This window comes from Ambystoma mexicanum, chromosome 6q (assembly GCF_040938575.1).
Source record: "Ambystoma mexicanum isolate Mex_15411 chromosome 6q, UKY_AmexF1_1, whole genome shotgun sequence".
NCBI classification, from domain to species: Eukaryota; Metazoa; Chordata; class Amphibia; order Caudata; family Ambystomatidae; genus Ambystoma; species Ambystoma mexicanum.
In genome coordinates this window covers 677,040,732-677,056,830 of record NC_090937.1, presented here as the reverse complement: position 1 = coordinate 677,056,830, position 16,099 = coordinate 677,040,732, and positions in this window count along the sequence as shown.

Here is a 16,099-nt window from a genome sequence, read left to right as displayed (position 1 = left end):
TGTGAATGTGACATACATTGTTCCACCAACCTTTGACTGATAGGTTTTTGGAATCTTTCCGGTTGGCAGTAAAGAGTTTGATGCCGACTGCAATAAATGAGTTATAGGGCCTCATTACACGGTAGGCGGTAAGGGTTTACCGGTACTGGTATTTTACCGGTACCGGTAAACCCTTGCCACCTTACTAGGAGGTCCCTTTGCGGGTTGGAGAATTTAACGCCTGCTTTTTGCAGGCGCTAAAAACCTACCCGCAAAGGGACCAGGGAGCTAATTACGGTACCGCAATTTGCGGTGCGGTAATTACCACCTTCCCCATTCCCATTATGCCCTATGGGGCAAAAATGGGAATGGCGAAGGGCAATGGGGGAAGGGGGAATTACCGCCCCACCAACCTTGGAATAGGGCGGTAATTCCCCTTTCCACCAAGGCGGTGCTGGTATTTTACCGGCATGGACCAAGGTGCTAATAGCACCTTGGTCCACTGCTGTCCGTGTAATGAGGCCCATAGAGACTATAAGCAGGATGTATTTTTTTTTCTCCATTTTCAATGGCAATGCTCCCTAGGAGTATGTTCGAGAATGTTAGGGGAAGATTGACTTTGAAAATGATGTTCAGGAGAGACCACACCTCACGCCAGAATGATTGAACAAAGAGGCACCAAACAAACATATGGCTGTAGGATCCACAAGTATCGCCAAAAGTCCAACAGCTTCCATCTGTGCTAAATTTAGTTTTCAACAGGCGCATCGGGGTTATGAAGGCCCTGTGGAGAAAGAAGAGTAGATTTTGCGATATGTTGGCTGCCTTGGAGACAGTTTTGAGCCTAGACCAGAGTAATTCCCAGGTTATTGTTATGAAGATGCGGCAGAGGCAGATAAGTTTGAAATTAGGATTTATTTAGGTTAATTATGGGAAAAGAAGACCCCCACATCTCATGGGCTCCTTTCCCTTCAGCTCTCTCCTCCAACTGACAATCCTAGAATCAAAACAAGCAACATACACCAACATTCCATGACATCATAAAGTATGGCCTCTTCACATAAGAGGCTTCTTGCAATACCTTTCAGATGGGGAGGGTTCCCCCCCTAAGGAGAAGCAACACAACACATCTTCCCCTTTTTTTTTTTTAACTCATTTTTTTTCACAAAATATTTCATCAGATCACTTTACTCCTTTTATGTGTGTTACAAGAACTAGGCTACATTTCATAAAACTGATTTAAAACAGGCCGCCATGAATGGCTCGGTTATCATATCCTTAAGTTCATTTCCTGGGCATCACCTCACACATGGCCCTCACATATGGCCTCTCCTCACAGAGGCAACTCTATCTTTATTCCACACTTGCCCTCCGGAAACTCGCACTGCCCCTTTCATCACTGCCACAACTCTGACAGGATCCGAATAAAGGGAATCCCCTTTCCTCTTTATCACTCCTCTCTTTATCCTGACCCAGTCACCACACTCCACACGTAACTCCTTCTTCCCTCTCCTCAAGTTTTCACACTTGACCCAATCTGACTTCTTCTTCACCAAAGACCTTCTCACTTCGTCCACAACGAGATCGGTCTCCCTACACCTTCCAAGCCATGGCGGACAAGCCATAGAATATGGCTTCCTTCCCCTCATGAGCTCAAACGGGCATAAACCGGTTGTAGAATGCGGCGCCATCTTTAAAGCCCACATTCTATTCTGTATCAAGACTAACTTGTCCAAACCACACTCCTCTCCCATACGTACACTCTCCATCACACACCTATTCATTCTCTCAACCACACCATTTGACTCGGGATGGTACAATGAAGTCCTTTTGTGACCAACCACACACTTCCTCAAATAATTAGTGAATTTTTCTCCAATAAACTGGGGACCATTGTCGGTCAATACAGTTTCAGGTAAACCCTCATTTGCAAAAATCTCCTGTAGAACCTTTATCATATTCTCACCCGTGATGTCCCTCACGATCTTAAAATCCACCCATCTGGAAAACAGATCTACAACCAAAACAATATACTTACCACGGGCATAACCAAGTTCCAGAGGACCAAGTATGTCCATGGCAATATCACACCATATCCTGGATGGAAGACCGACGTCCACCAATGGTTGCTTTCTAGCCAACACTCCCTTTCCACTCTTAACACAAAACTGGCAATTTGCCAAACAATTTTCTATCTCCTTGTCAAAACCCAGCCACCAATAATCTTCTCTTAATACTCCTTTGGTTTTGGTAACCCCAATATGACCGCTATGTGCTAGATTGACCACTTTCTTCCTCAAACATATCGGGACCACTGCCCTACCCCATCTGAACAAAATATTATCATTAACAGATTTCATCCTTCACCTCCCAATATGGCTTCACTTCTTCCGCCAATTCCACCTTATTCGGCCATGCTGTAGATTCAACATATGTGATTACTCTCCTTATGATATCATCTCTTTCCACCTCATCCAACCACTCCTGCTTGGACACAATACCATCAGTGTTAACAAACACTAACTCCATTTCTTCACTCTCCACACTTTCGGGTCCTGCCACCCTTATCCTTGATAATCTGTCAGCCAAAACATTTTCCCTCCCGGGTATGATTTCCATCCTAAAACAATGTTTCTGCATCCTGGTAACCCAGCCTGCCACTCTCCAAGAGACTTTGTCAAGGCCTTTATTTTCAAAAATGACTTTTAGGGGTTTGTGATCCGTGCGTATCACAAACTCTACACCCCACACAAAATTTCTGAAACATTCCACAGCCCAAAAACACGCCAGAGCATCCTTTTCTAGCACAGAATATCTTAACTCCGCTCCCTTGAGACCCCTCGAGGCATGGGCGATCACTTCTTCAGAACCATCTTCTTGATTCTGGGATAGCAAAGCTCCCAGTCCACTCTCACTAGCATCTACTGTGATAATGGTTAGCTTCCTCGTGTCAAAGCATCCTAATGGACGGGCCATATTTATTTCTTCCTTTATTCTGTTAAACTCCATGTCACACTGACTATTCCATACAAAATCGGCACCCTTTTTAAGAATCTTTCTCATTTCCTGTACTTTGTCAGCATAGTTCATCTCAAATTTATGATAAAATTCCGTCATTCCTAGAAAAGAGCGCAGCTCATTCTTGTTTTTCGGTTTCTCAATACACTTTATGGTATTTACCATGTCTTCCTTGGGCTTAACTCCATCCCCCGACACTTCATGGCCTAGGTAGTCCACTTTCGTCACCGCAAACTTACATTTCTCCCCTCTCAAAGTAATACCTCTCTCCTCAAATATCCTCAAAACCTTGCGTAGATTCCTGTCATGCTCTTCCATTGTTACACCACTCACCAATACATCATCTTGAAAACAGAACACTCCCTTCAGTCCCCTCAACAAACGATCCATGATTTTCTGAAATACTGACGAGGCGGACGCCAGCCCAAACGGCATTCTCCTAAATTGAAAAACGCCTTCATGTGTTACAAAAGCCGTAACCTTCCTACATGCCTCCTCCAGTTCGACCTGATGATAAGCTGACGTCATGTCCAGTTTAGAAAAATACCTTCCTCCACCCACCATGGTCAATAGTTCACCCATGTTGGGCAGAGGGTGTCTGTCCACCATCACACACTTATTCAACTCGCGCATATCAACGCACAACCTTATGTCTCCTGAACTTTTCTTCACAATCACCACTGGGGAGACCCATTCAACCCCCCCAGCTCTCTCAATCACTCCTGACTCCAATAGCTTCTGTAATTCCTTCTTCACACTCTCCCTCAGAGCAAAAGGCACCGGCCTGAGTCTCGCCACGATAGGAATACTGCCCCTTTTTAATGTTATCTGGTGCTGAAACCCTCTCACCTTTCCCAACTTCTCATTGAATACTTTCCCATACTCCGACATGTACCTGTCGTGAATCACGGACACTTCGGAGACTTGCAGTACCTGCTCTGGGTGATTGGGATCGAGTTTGATCCCTAAATTCTTTTGTTCTCTCCACCCTAACAAGGATTGCCCCTTCTTAGTAACATACACTTTGCCATCACAACTGCGTCCCTTGAATTCGAACCTACTCCATACATAACCCAATAAATCAATGCGATCTTGGTTGTACCCTCCTGGATTTATGTCGGGCTCTGATAACTCAGACACTACCCCTTTCATTTCGCACTCAAAGGCAACCCTGGATATTAAGGTTATTTTCGACCCTGAGTCAGCCATCATGGATACCTTACACCCATTCACCATTACCACAGCATAGGGCCGTTCACAGTCATCAGGGTCCCCACCATTGGTAACAACATTAACAGTATTAACGATAACATTTTGCAATGGCACCATAACTTCGTCTTCTGATGACCTCCCATCTTCTTCCTCATTTACATATAGGACCCTTCGTTGGCCTGACTGTCCAAGTTGGTAGTTCTTGCAGCACAATGCTAAATGTCCTCTCCTTTTGCATTTTGAGCATGTGCTCTTTCGCCGTGGACACACAACAGAGGATGCAAAATGTGTTGCACTAGCACATCGATAACATAGCCTTTCGTCCTTCCTATCTTCTTTCTTCTCATATCTCTGCATCAAATCTTGATTCTTCCTTTCTTCCGGATTGCTCCTCCCTGACTGTCTATTTCTTCCTCTCTTTTTGTTCTTTCCCTCGGCCACAGTCAACACCTCCGGCTTACTTTCTTTGGGCTCCGCTCCTTCAGTTTTGGAGAGTTTGGCCACACATGCCAGGGAATGCTCCACACGTTTGGCCAAGTCCAATACTTCATCTAAACTTGGCTCATCCTTCAGCCACAGTTCCTCTCGTATCTTATTTGATCGACAATGTGTCATGAATTTATCACGAATATGTTCGTCGAAACTTCCTTGAAACTTGCATGTAAGAGCCAGATGTCGCAACGCTGTCACATAATCCTCAACAGATTCACTATGGGCCTCATTACGACCCAGGCGGTAAGTTACCGCCTGGGCCGTGACTTTACCACCATGGCGTAAACTACGTTTACGCCATGGTGGTTGGCGGACTTACCGCCCCATTCCGACCTAGGCGGGGCGGTAAGTCCCCAATCCCCATTTACCCTTCCCCATTCCCATTTTTGCCCCAAAGGGCATAATGGGAGTGGGGAAGGCGTTAATTACGCCACCGTAAATTACGGTGGCGTAATTAACTCCATGGTCCCTTAGCGCCATGGATTTTAACACCTGCTGAAAGCAGGTGTTAAAAGCACCATGGCGCTAGGGGACCTCGTAATTGGCGGTAAGGGGTCGGCGCAGCTAACGCTGGCGTTAACCCCTTACCGCCAGGGTCGTAATGAGGCCCTATGAGTTTGTGTGCGCATCCGGAAATTATACCGTTCCAAAATCGTGCTCCTTTTTGGGTTGAAATGCTTATCAAGTTTCACCAATGCTGATTAAAACTCATTTAATTCATCCCCGCTTCCGTCACTCGCTAGCTGAGGTAGAGTTTCAAAAATTTTCTGGCCCTCGAAACCCAAAAAATGTAGCAATAATGCTAACTTCCTCTCGCTGGAATAGGCCGTTCGACCGGCTGCTTTCATGTAGTGCAAAAAGCCCTTGCGCCATTGGGGCCAAGCGATCCTCGCCACGCCTGGGGCAGGCATAAAAATGGGGGACCAGATATCCCTGGTAAAGCTGCCATGTCTTCTGTTTGCAACTGTGTGTCTTGACGTGTATTTATTCTATTCTCACAGCTCAGGGTTCCTCTAGTGCTCTGTTGACTCTCAGCGCTTTAGATGTCTTTCACGATACCTCCTTGTGTCAGCCCGCTTGGCCACACAGCCAGGACTAGCACTGCGATATCATAATGTCCTGCGCAGGGTTGACATCTACCTGCGTGGGTGCTATGAACGGACAGTAGTGTCCCACTCTTTCTGCTTTGCGGAGATGCTTGCCAGCCGGCGGCGTTACTCCTTAAGTCCTTTAGTTATCCCCTCACTGCCTTGAGGCATCAAGCAGCGTTATGCGAAGTTCTGATGCCTTAACTGGAATTCGGATTGCCCCTCTATTAAGTTGTCCACGGTTGTTCGCAGCTCAGACCACTTCTCCCTCCGTTAGGAGCAATACGGGACTCTGAGTCAGAGTCAGCTCCCCACTACATTCATACGGATGTCCGGGCCCCGCACCACGGTGGACGACAGGCACGGGGACAACAAAACAAGTTTGTGAAAACCCCCGGAGGAGCGATGAAAACCAAGGACACTTACTTCTGCCACGTTGGGGAGGTGCAGAAACACGCTAGACTCCGCACGGTGGGCGCTCGACGCTACGGAAGTGCAGAGCGGCCCTCCCAGGACTGCTCTTCTGACACCGGGATCAATTTCTTCTTTATGGCGGCCCCTTCACGGGCGGAGGCAAACGCAGAGCCGGCTGATGTCCACAGCTCCCTGCGTCGGGCCGCTTACCACAGTAGCGGGCGGAGCAGCCAACGGACAACGCAGGCCAGTCCTCTTCGCAACAGCCGTATGGACGGCCGTTCCACTCCGGAGGCCGCACACAGGGGCCAGCAATAGGTCAGCCTAATGACATTGCGCCGGCACACGCAGGGTGAGCCTGGAGAACGAGGCAGGCGGCGGGAGCAGGGGACAGTTCACAGGGCCTCGCTCAACGCGGGGCTCGGCGGAGCGGGCGTATCTCTCAGCTGGGGGTCTTCCCTTCACCTGCCCCCCATGGCCTCGCATCCCACCTTCGTCGCCATTGTTATGAAGATGCGGCAGAGGCAGGTAAGTTTGAAATTAGGATTTATTTAGGTTAATTATGGGAAAAGAAGACCCCCACATCTCATGGGCTCCCTTCCCTTCAGCTCTCTCCTCCAACTGACAATCCTAGAACCAAAACAAGAAACATACACCAACATTCCATGACATCATAAAGTATGGCCTCTTCACATAAGAGGCTTCTTGCAATACCTTTCAGATGGGGAGGGTTCCTCCCCTAAGGAGAAGCAACACAACAGTTATGTTGTCAAACAGCTTCCCACAATTTTTTTTTTTTTTACTTTGAACTTGGATAGACTATCTATTAGTAGGAGAGTCTTTGGCACCTGATAATTTATAAAATGGGGCCACTCTGACGTTGGGAGTAGAGGTCATGACCAGGATTCTAGTAGGGTTGGCAGTGAGCTCATTCTGGGTGAAATGATTAAAGCTGTTAAGGCAAGCATTAACTCATTTTTATAGAAGCCAAAGTCTGATGAGGGTAAGGAGAATCTTTTTGTAAGATCTTGGATAGATTCCCCGCCTGTAGTCCGATAAATTTGATGAATGAATCTAAAACCCCTGCTGATCCAGGACTTCCTGTAAAGAGACTTTGATATGTGATATGTTTGTTGTTCCATAGAAATGGTGAGAATTTGAGAGTCAGCAAGTGAGCAGGTTGGAAGAGAAAGGTTCTGACAGCAGAAACAGTAGCCTTGATCGGGTTGGTAAGCTTAGAAGATACAGATCTGAATATATAGACTAGATCTTGGGTTTTGATATATGTAGTTAATTCCCTTTCAAGAACAAACCAGGAAGGGGTTGTCTTCTGCTTCAGAGGAGGTGAGCCAAATTCATGATTGTTTAATTAGGAATGTGTCAGGGTAACGTTTGAAGTCTGGAAATTTGACACTGACATGCTCAAAGGGTAGTCTAAGCTTACTGATAGCAATTCTTTTATTTTTACTGATACCCCTTTACAAATTGAATAGGATAGAGTTGATAGCAGAAAAAAGGATATGGGGAGTGGAATGGGGACCATTGTAAGTAATAGAGAATGATGAGTGAAAGCATCATCTTGATAGTTTCAAGGCACCCCCACCAAGAAAGATATAAGGGAGACCAAAGAGAGGTAAGTTCCTTGTGTCTAAGAAGAAGAGATGAAGAGTTACGTTTTATAGTGCTCCTGGTGGAAGAGGTATAAAGAAGGCCTAAAAATTTAAGTGATTTGTTGCACCATTTGAAGCTGAACATATCAATTTCATGCTTGATGCAGAATGAGTTAAGAGGTTAGATCTCTGATTTGTCTTCATTTAATTTATATCCAGAGGCAAAAGAGAAAGCATTTAGGACAGAAAGTAAACATGGAACCTGATGTTTTGATTTTTTTAAGAAAAAAATAATGTCATATTCGTATACCGCAATTTCGAATTCTTTACACCCGGAAACTGAGTGTCATTTCTTATACGCTGTAATAAAGGCTAAAGAGACAAAACAAGTAGAATAGGTGATAGTGGACAACCCTTTCTTGTGCCCCTTTTGAGGGGCAAGTAAGATGATGATTGCCCATTAATAAAGATAGAAGATTTGGGATTGGAGTATAGAAGTTAGTCCAGCGAGATGAAACCTTCCAACAGCCATGCCAGTGCAAAGATTGAAACAAAATTCCCAACCCACCTGATCAAGGGCTGTTTTGGCATCAAGCGCAATGGTGGCATAACCTTGTTTGTCTGTTTTGTTTTTCGCTATAAGATGAACGGCATCAAGTAACTGTCTTGCATTTGAAGAAATGTTTCTCCTCTTACATAGCCAACCTGATCTGCTTTAATTAATTTGGGGAAGAAAGATTTGATTTTATTAGCAAGCATCCTTGCAAATACATTCAATGTTTATTAGGAAAATGAGCCTATTGTTTTTAGGGAGGTCAGAATCTTTTAGAGCTGTGGGATTGAGAAATAAAGTGGCTTCTACAAACGACTAAGAGGAAGACTATTTGTTAGCAAAGTAGTTGAAGATTGATTTGAGTTTGGGAGATATAATATTGGAAAAGAGATGAAAGAATTCAGGAGATAGGCCATCAGGACCAGGTGCTTTGCCTGTTTTTGCCTGAGTGATTTATTGGGTGGATATTTGGCACTCAAGGCTGCTGAGATCTACCTGGGGATAGGAGTCTCTCTTAACATTTTGAAAGAAAGAGAGCAGATTGTCGGGAATGATAGTAGTGTCTGGGAGTAAAGGTTAGAGTAAAAGTGTTTGAAAACTTCTAGCACCGCCTCGGAGTTAGTAACCGTAGTGCCCATATGGTTTTTAATATGTGAGGTGAAGGTTTTCCCTTTGCGTGATTTGAGATAAGAAGCAAGAGCTTCCCCTGCTTTGATATATCTTGGATTTGAATTTTAAAATGGTGTCAGATGCCTGTTCTGTAATTTTCTTATTGATTTGCATATGTAATAAGACATGATGAAGTTTAGACTGAGAGGGGGATTGGTAGTATGCTTTCTCAGTTTTAGAGGGTTCAAGAAATAATCCAAATCCAATTCCTGTTCGTATTCTTTCTTCCTTCTACTAACATACTGATTGACATGTCCTCTCAGTGCTGTTTAAATGTGTCCCAGTTGTTACCCATAGAGGCATATTCATCCTTATTGTCAATAAAGAACTGCTGCTGAAAACTGGTAAATTACTTAATAAATTGATTGCGTTGTAACAGTATATTATTAAAGTGCCATCTGCTGCAGTGTTTGCGGATATTAAGAACATTAAAGGTGGTAATAACAGGCGCATGATCAGAGATAATAATGTTGGCAATGTGAGAATGAAGACTAGTGTATGACAGTGACTTGGTAACAATTCTAGCCGTGAGAAGGAGTCATGGGGCAGTGAGTGAAACATGAAGTCAAAGTCTGTGGGGTGTGAAAGTCTCCAAGTATCAACCAAACCAGTCTCCGAGATACAGCGGATACACGAGTCATGTGATTTTGAGCCTTGGAAGACACATCCGGATCACCTCTCATTGAATGGCTCAAGAACGTTGTTAAAGTCACCACATACTACCAGGTTAGTGAGACCAGATTGTAAGATGTTTTGTTTCACTGAGTCCCAGAAATTGGTATCTAGTTCAGTGGGACTGTATATATTCATAATAGATACAACATTAGCCCCAATCTGCAGCTTAACTAACACCCACCTACCATTGTCGTCAGTGTTTTGATTAATAGTGTTGTGGGGAAGGTTTTTATTAATGAGTATAGTTACACCATTTTTCAATGCTGGGGCAGGGCTGGCAATCACATCTTGGATCCAAAGAGATTTCAGTTTCATTGATTTGATCATGGACAAGTGGGTTTCCTGGATGCAGACAACAGAGGCACCAAATCTCTTAAGATGTGAGATAACTTTACAAAGCTTAATTGGGTTATTAATCCCTTTCACGTTCCAGGATATGCATTTAAATCGACTCATTATCTACTACAGATGTTTTACAGGATAAATATGAACAATAAATGTTAGACATAGCAATTGAATAGGAGAAATACCCATCACAGTGTAATAACAGAAGAATGAGCATATACATGTCTTGACGTGTATAATATGCCACTTAAGAATCAACTTGACACATGAGGAGGATACATAAGGAAAATGGGGACACAAACAGGGCTGTCATTTGTATAACATAACAGAGGAATAAGAGATGTAGAGAAAGATGAAGAGAGTGAAAAGTACTACCAATAGGTGATGAGATAGATGTCAGGTTAATACAGAGAAATGAACAGAGTGAAGTTGAGAGCTAGGTGACACCTAGACAGACTTCCAAATGAGTCCTACACGATGAAGGGCACCCAAACCACAGCAACCGCACCCGGAAACTACATCAAGAATAACTGAATATGAAGTCAATGCCCACAGCAAAAAACAGGAACAGTACAATAATGAGGTATAATAGTCTGGGTGAGAAGTCAAGTGCCGGAGCTGGAGGGCACAGGTGGAGTTGAAGTATCCATGGTGTCAACCTTAAATGATCTTACAAATGATTTGCAGTCTGCAGGATCATCAAAGACAGACGTTCTCTCATTATGTGTGACTTTGAAGGAGCAGGGATGGAAGAGACCATATCTGATATTGAGCTGCTTCAGGGCAGGACATTATGAGGGGAATTCCTTTCGACTTTGTGCAGTTTTCGAAGCGTTGTGCTTCTGGATCGCTTTGATAGTACGTTCGAGTGATGTTAATCTATGAGAGAGATCTTCCACCATGCCCACTCTTTTTTCCACATCCTGCAGTCAGTTTTCAAAGGCGCACCATCTGTCATCAAGTTGTTGCAGTTTTAAATTGGTAGGTTTTATGAAAGACTTTCAATATCTTATTTCCTGTTTTAGTAATTGCATGCTGGGAATTGGATGGAGGAGGGGAGTCACTTTGTGGGCTTTTTAATGTGGCTGGGGATGAGGCTGACTGGGAGTCCTTGTTAGCCTGTGCTAGTTTATGGAACCTTTTTCCTGAAGCCATGATGCATCTCTGTATGGTCACTTGTAATGTCCCAGAGATTTTAGGGTTTTGGCCAGGAAATTGTCAGTGGTGGTGTTGTGAGCAATGGTCAAAAGTAAAAATTCAGTCAAGTTTACTGCAGTATGGAGCTTGGGAATGGCGAGCAGTCACACCCACATGATGGAATAAGGAATACATATAAGAATTGTCACTGCAGTATAATACAGTTGTTGTAAAACACAAGTAATCTTACATCTCCGCTTTATTTGCTTTCTTTTCCACTTCATTTGGTGCTTATTGTTTTCTGTTCCGCCCACTGCATATGTGAGAGACCTGACTCAGGAGACGTGCAGTGTTTCCTGACGAGGTTGTTGAGATTCTCCTCAGCTGTGTCGGCTCTTCACATAGATGGCTGTCACGTTAAAGCTCAGGAGCTTCATGGTGGGGAATGCGCCCGTAATACTAAAGAAAATAGTTTCTCTCAATGCCCCAGAAGAAATGCAACCTCGTGGTATAAATTATGTTTTGTAAATGGTTAATGGGATGCCGCAGGAATTTATGAAGAGTTGTCGTGGGTGAGAGGTGTGAGATAAGGTGGCCATCAGCCTAGGCACCAAGCCACGCTCCCCCCTTTGACTTTTCGTAGTCCTGCTTTATGGCTCTGAATGGTGGCTTCCACATTCTTAGTTTCCTTATCCAGCAAAATGTCAGAGCAATAGTCCTCTTTCTTAAAAATGCTTGAAATATTTTCGATGCGAATCAGCATTCATCACTGAACTGTTATGAAAAGCTAATTATTCTGTGTTGTCTTTCTTAAGTTGTACCAACACTGATAGGGTTCTGAGATGATAGCCATTTAATCTCCAAATTCCAGTAAGGCATAAGCTCCCAAATACACCATAGCCAGCATGATAGAATGGCTTGAAGTTCCCCTATGAGGGAATGACCCACCCACTGTATTCTGGAGATATCGACCCTAGGAGGGGCATATAGTGATAAGGATTGGGGCACAACAGACAGAAAGCAGTGGTTTCGGGGTTATACGGTGCACCTCACATAGACCAACACTGGAGAGTGAGCACATTTAAAAGGTTTTAATTAGAGTTGCCTTAACACTACTCTTCATACCCCACCTGTCTTGAGAGGGGTCCAGTACGTCATTAACATCAATCACCACAACAGTAAACCTCATATCAGCTTTCATAATTAGAGAACCCTGCCCATTCATAAATGCAGGAGATACTTGCAGGTGTGTATAAACATGTATCATTGTTTCACATTCATTGCCCAATTTCTCTGTCACCAACAGGAATCTACCCACAGCATCTCTCTGTAACGAGTCGCCCATGAAAGGGATTTTTTTGTTAGAATGGCTTTGTCCTATACGCCCTCTCCAAACCAGCCTGGAACACATTACAGTATACTTTCCTGCCCAGAAAACTAAATTATGTACTGGCCAAATGAGTTTCCTAAATTTGGCACCGGTCTGGTTGATGATGTTTACTGTATTAAACCAATGCCCCTCATTTGATTTTATGACATAGGGCATTGATTTTGCATGAAATACTCTTACAATGCCCTTGTTACAATACCTATTGAGTACAATATTTTGGGGATGTGTCTGTCCCCTTCCATTGAGGGGTTATGCATTCTATCCAATCTCTATTGCTATCTCCCATAGTATGTATGAGATGTGTAGGAACAAAGAAACAAGTTTCTTACCAAAAAAGCATGTCTCAATACTTCCATGTATAAGAAGAAGCAACTGCTGCTGCAGCAATCCAAAAAACCCGAGGTCTACAAAATGTAAAACAAACACACACACTCAAACTGTAATTGTCAGGCTAAGATATTTGTTGTTATGCCTAACCCCATACAAGACAAACTACTATGAGTTGAGGTATGCATAATCAAATCCATCCTGAATAATTCTATAACTCACTATGCTTGTTCTTTTAATATCTTCTCTAAGATATGTCTACACTGATACTGAATCAGAGTCCCATTCCTCAAACATACATCACAACCACATGACAAGGGGAATGTGCACAGGAACTTAGAAAGAATTGCAGTCTAGTTGTTTCTGCTATCCATCGTAGTTAGTGTTGACTCAGGGGTGGGAGGGATAGGAGGTGCCAGTCCCTAAAGTTCAAATCCCACAACCCCCCCCACCCCACCGCATGACACTCAAAGGCCTAGGTTATTTCAGATGTGTATTAAGGCTCATCCAGTATCGATCTCGGGACTGCCAGTGTGACATCTGACTAAAGTTATTTCTGGGTTACTTCAAGTATAAAGCACTGTCCTTTGGGCATCCATTCATCTGGAGTCCATAGCAAAGGGAAGACAGAGCTAAGGGTTGTAACTATATCCTTCTCCATTTTATTCTGTGTTACCTGTTCTGGGAAGACAGAGCTAAGGCTTGCTATTATAGCCTTCTCTATTTCATTATGTGTTTCCTGTTAGCCACTGTTAAGGGAAGACAGAGTTAAGGGTTGCTACAATATCCTTCCCTGTTTCATTTTGTGATCCTGTTAGCCCCTGTTTATTTGTTTATTTAATGTATTTAATTATTTATTGAACATGTGCATGGCACCTATACAGCAAAAAGTGTTTCCAGCTGCCACAAGACAAAAGAGGGAAGGGGGACAGAGGAGAAACAACAATAACGGTCCTACTATGCCTTGCGACATTCGGATCATGCAAATGCAGTAAACAGAAGTACCGGGGGAGGGGGCAGGTTCATGGCTGAGGGATGTTATAGGGAGAAGGGGAAGGGGGGAGAAGTGCAGGAAGGAGAGTATGCAGGGGCTGGGCAAGTGCAGGGGGAGCCCAAAAGGGCAAGTGCCACGGGAAACAGGGGAGGGGGACAATAGTGTGAGGATGCGGTTGGACCAGACTTGGTGGGTTAGTCAGGGAAGAGAGCCTGAGGGCAAGTGCTGGTAAAGAGGTGCAAGCAAAAATTGGTTGAAGGAAGGCCTGGCCCAGTAAGACGCATAAGGGACACAGGCAACCAGTTGCAGTGGCAGGAGGAGGCTACCAAGGGAGTGGGAGAGGGAAGGAGGAGGAGAAAAGGATGGTCTTGAGAAGCTTCTAGAATGTAAGGAGATCCGCTCAAGTCATAGAGAGGCAGGGAGGCCATTCAAGAGGAAGGCTCCTGCAAAAGAAAGAGATCTACCTCCCACTCTCTGCTTGGAGAAATGTCTGAACTGCAGAGAGTCGGAGCTAGAGGACCGAAGGATTCTGGCATGAAGCTATTTAGTGAGAGAGAGTTGGATGTAGTGAGGTCCCATGCCCCAGAAAGCCTTGTGGATGATGCAGAGGGTCTTGAATTTGATTGTTGCAACCACCAGAAGCCAGTGAAGAGATTTTTGGGTTGGAGAAATACAGTCCCTGGGTTTGAGGCCAAGGATAAGTCTTGCAGTACTATTCTGGATTAGTTAAAGAGGGCGAAGGGAGGAAAGAGGAAGATTTAGGAAGAGGCTGTTGCAGTAATCCAGCCTGGAGAGAGCCAGTCCTCTGGAGACATTGGGCTTCTGGGGGAAGATGAGGAATGGGAGCATGTCTCTGAGGAGGTGAAGCTGAAAGTTGACCTTCTTGTCAAGGTCAGCGATATAAGATGAGAAGGAGAGAAAAGAGTCAAAGATGACACCCAGGTTTTCAGCCTCACATGAGTGTGAGTGGATGGGACCCAAGGCAGGCGGACATAGAGCAGGATGGAAGGAGGGGGCAGGAGTCCCAATAAGAAGGATCTCAGCTTGCTGGCATTAAGGCAGAGATCAATAACAGCACACCATGTCTGAATAGCAGCCAGACAGTCTGGAATAAGAGAGGAAGGAGAAGAGGAAGCCGGGGAAAGCTTAAAGGAAAGCTGTGTGTCATCAGCATAACACTGGAAATGAGGAGAGAAGGTGGAGATCAAGTGGGCAAGGGAAGCAAGGTAGATGTTGAAAAGCCACAGCAAGAGGATAGAGCCCTGAGGGACAATGCAAGTAGAGAGAGAGAGGTATTTGAGAGAAAAGGGCCAAGTTGCTCTTGGGAGGGCCAATTCGAGATGAACAAGGTCAACCAATCCAGTGCCCAGGGTATCTCGGAGACGATTTATGAGGGTGGAGCAATTGACTGTGTCAACGGCAGATGACAGATCGAGGAGGATGAGAAAGGAAGGAGAATTGGAGTCAAGGTTTGAGAGCAACTCATCAAGGGTGTTCAGGAGACAAGTTTCTGTGCCTCTGTGCCTCTGGCTGCTCTGAATCCAGGCTGGTGGTCGTGAAGACAGCCAACAGATTCAGTGTGATGGATTAGATGGGAAATTACCAACTTCTCCAAGAGTTTACCCAAGAACGGTGTAGTGAAGATAGGACGGTAGTTAGACTGGCAGGAAGGTGCCGCAGACAGCTTTTCTATGGGCGACGGGGGTGCAAAATGGAGTGCTTGAGGGATAATGGGAAGGAACCAATGGCAAAAGCAGTGATGCACCTGTATGGAGGAGAGTTTCATAGAGTAAACTGTCTAATCAGGAGATACCGGTGAGACGGAGGAGAGTAGGGAGGAAGGACAGAGGGGGGCTAAGGTAGGCCTGTGTGCAGGGGTAGGAAGGAGGGCAATATAGGAGAGATATGACAGGATGTCCTGAGTTTTGGATGTGTAATGGGAGGCCAAAGCCATGCATAGGGCCTGTGAAGGAAGCAAAGAGGTTGAGACTGCAGTAGGATGAGCAAGTTCCCTACAGATTTTGAAAAGTAAGTTTGGCTGTGTTGTTAGAGGCCCCAGAGATGCAGGCTTGAATATGGGCCCACTTCTTAGAGCAGATTGAGAGTCTGTTTTGTTTTTGGAGCAGGCGGCAGGCCAGTTTTTCAACCACTCCTAATCCGCAACTTTACACTTGTGTTTCAACGTGGCTATGTCAG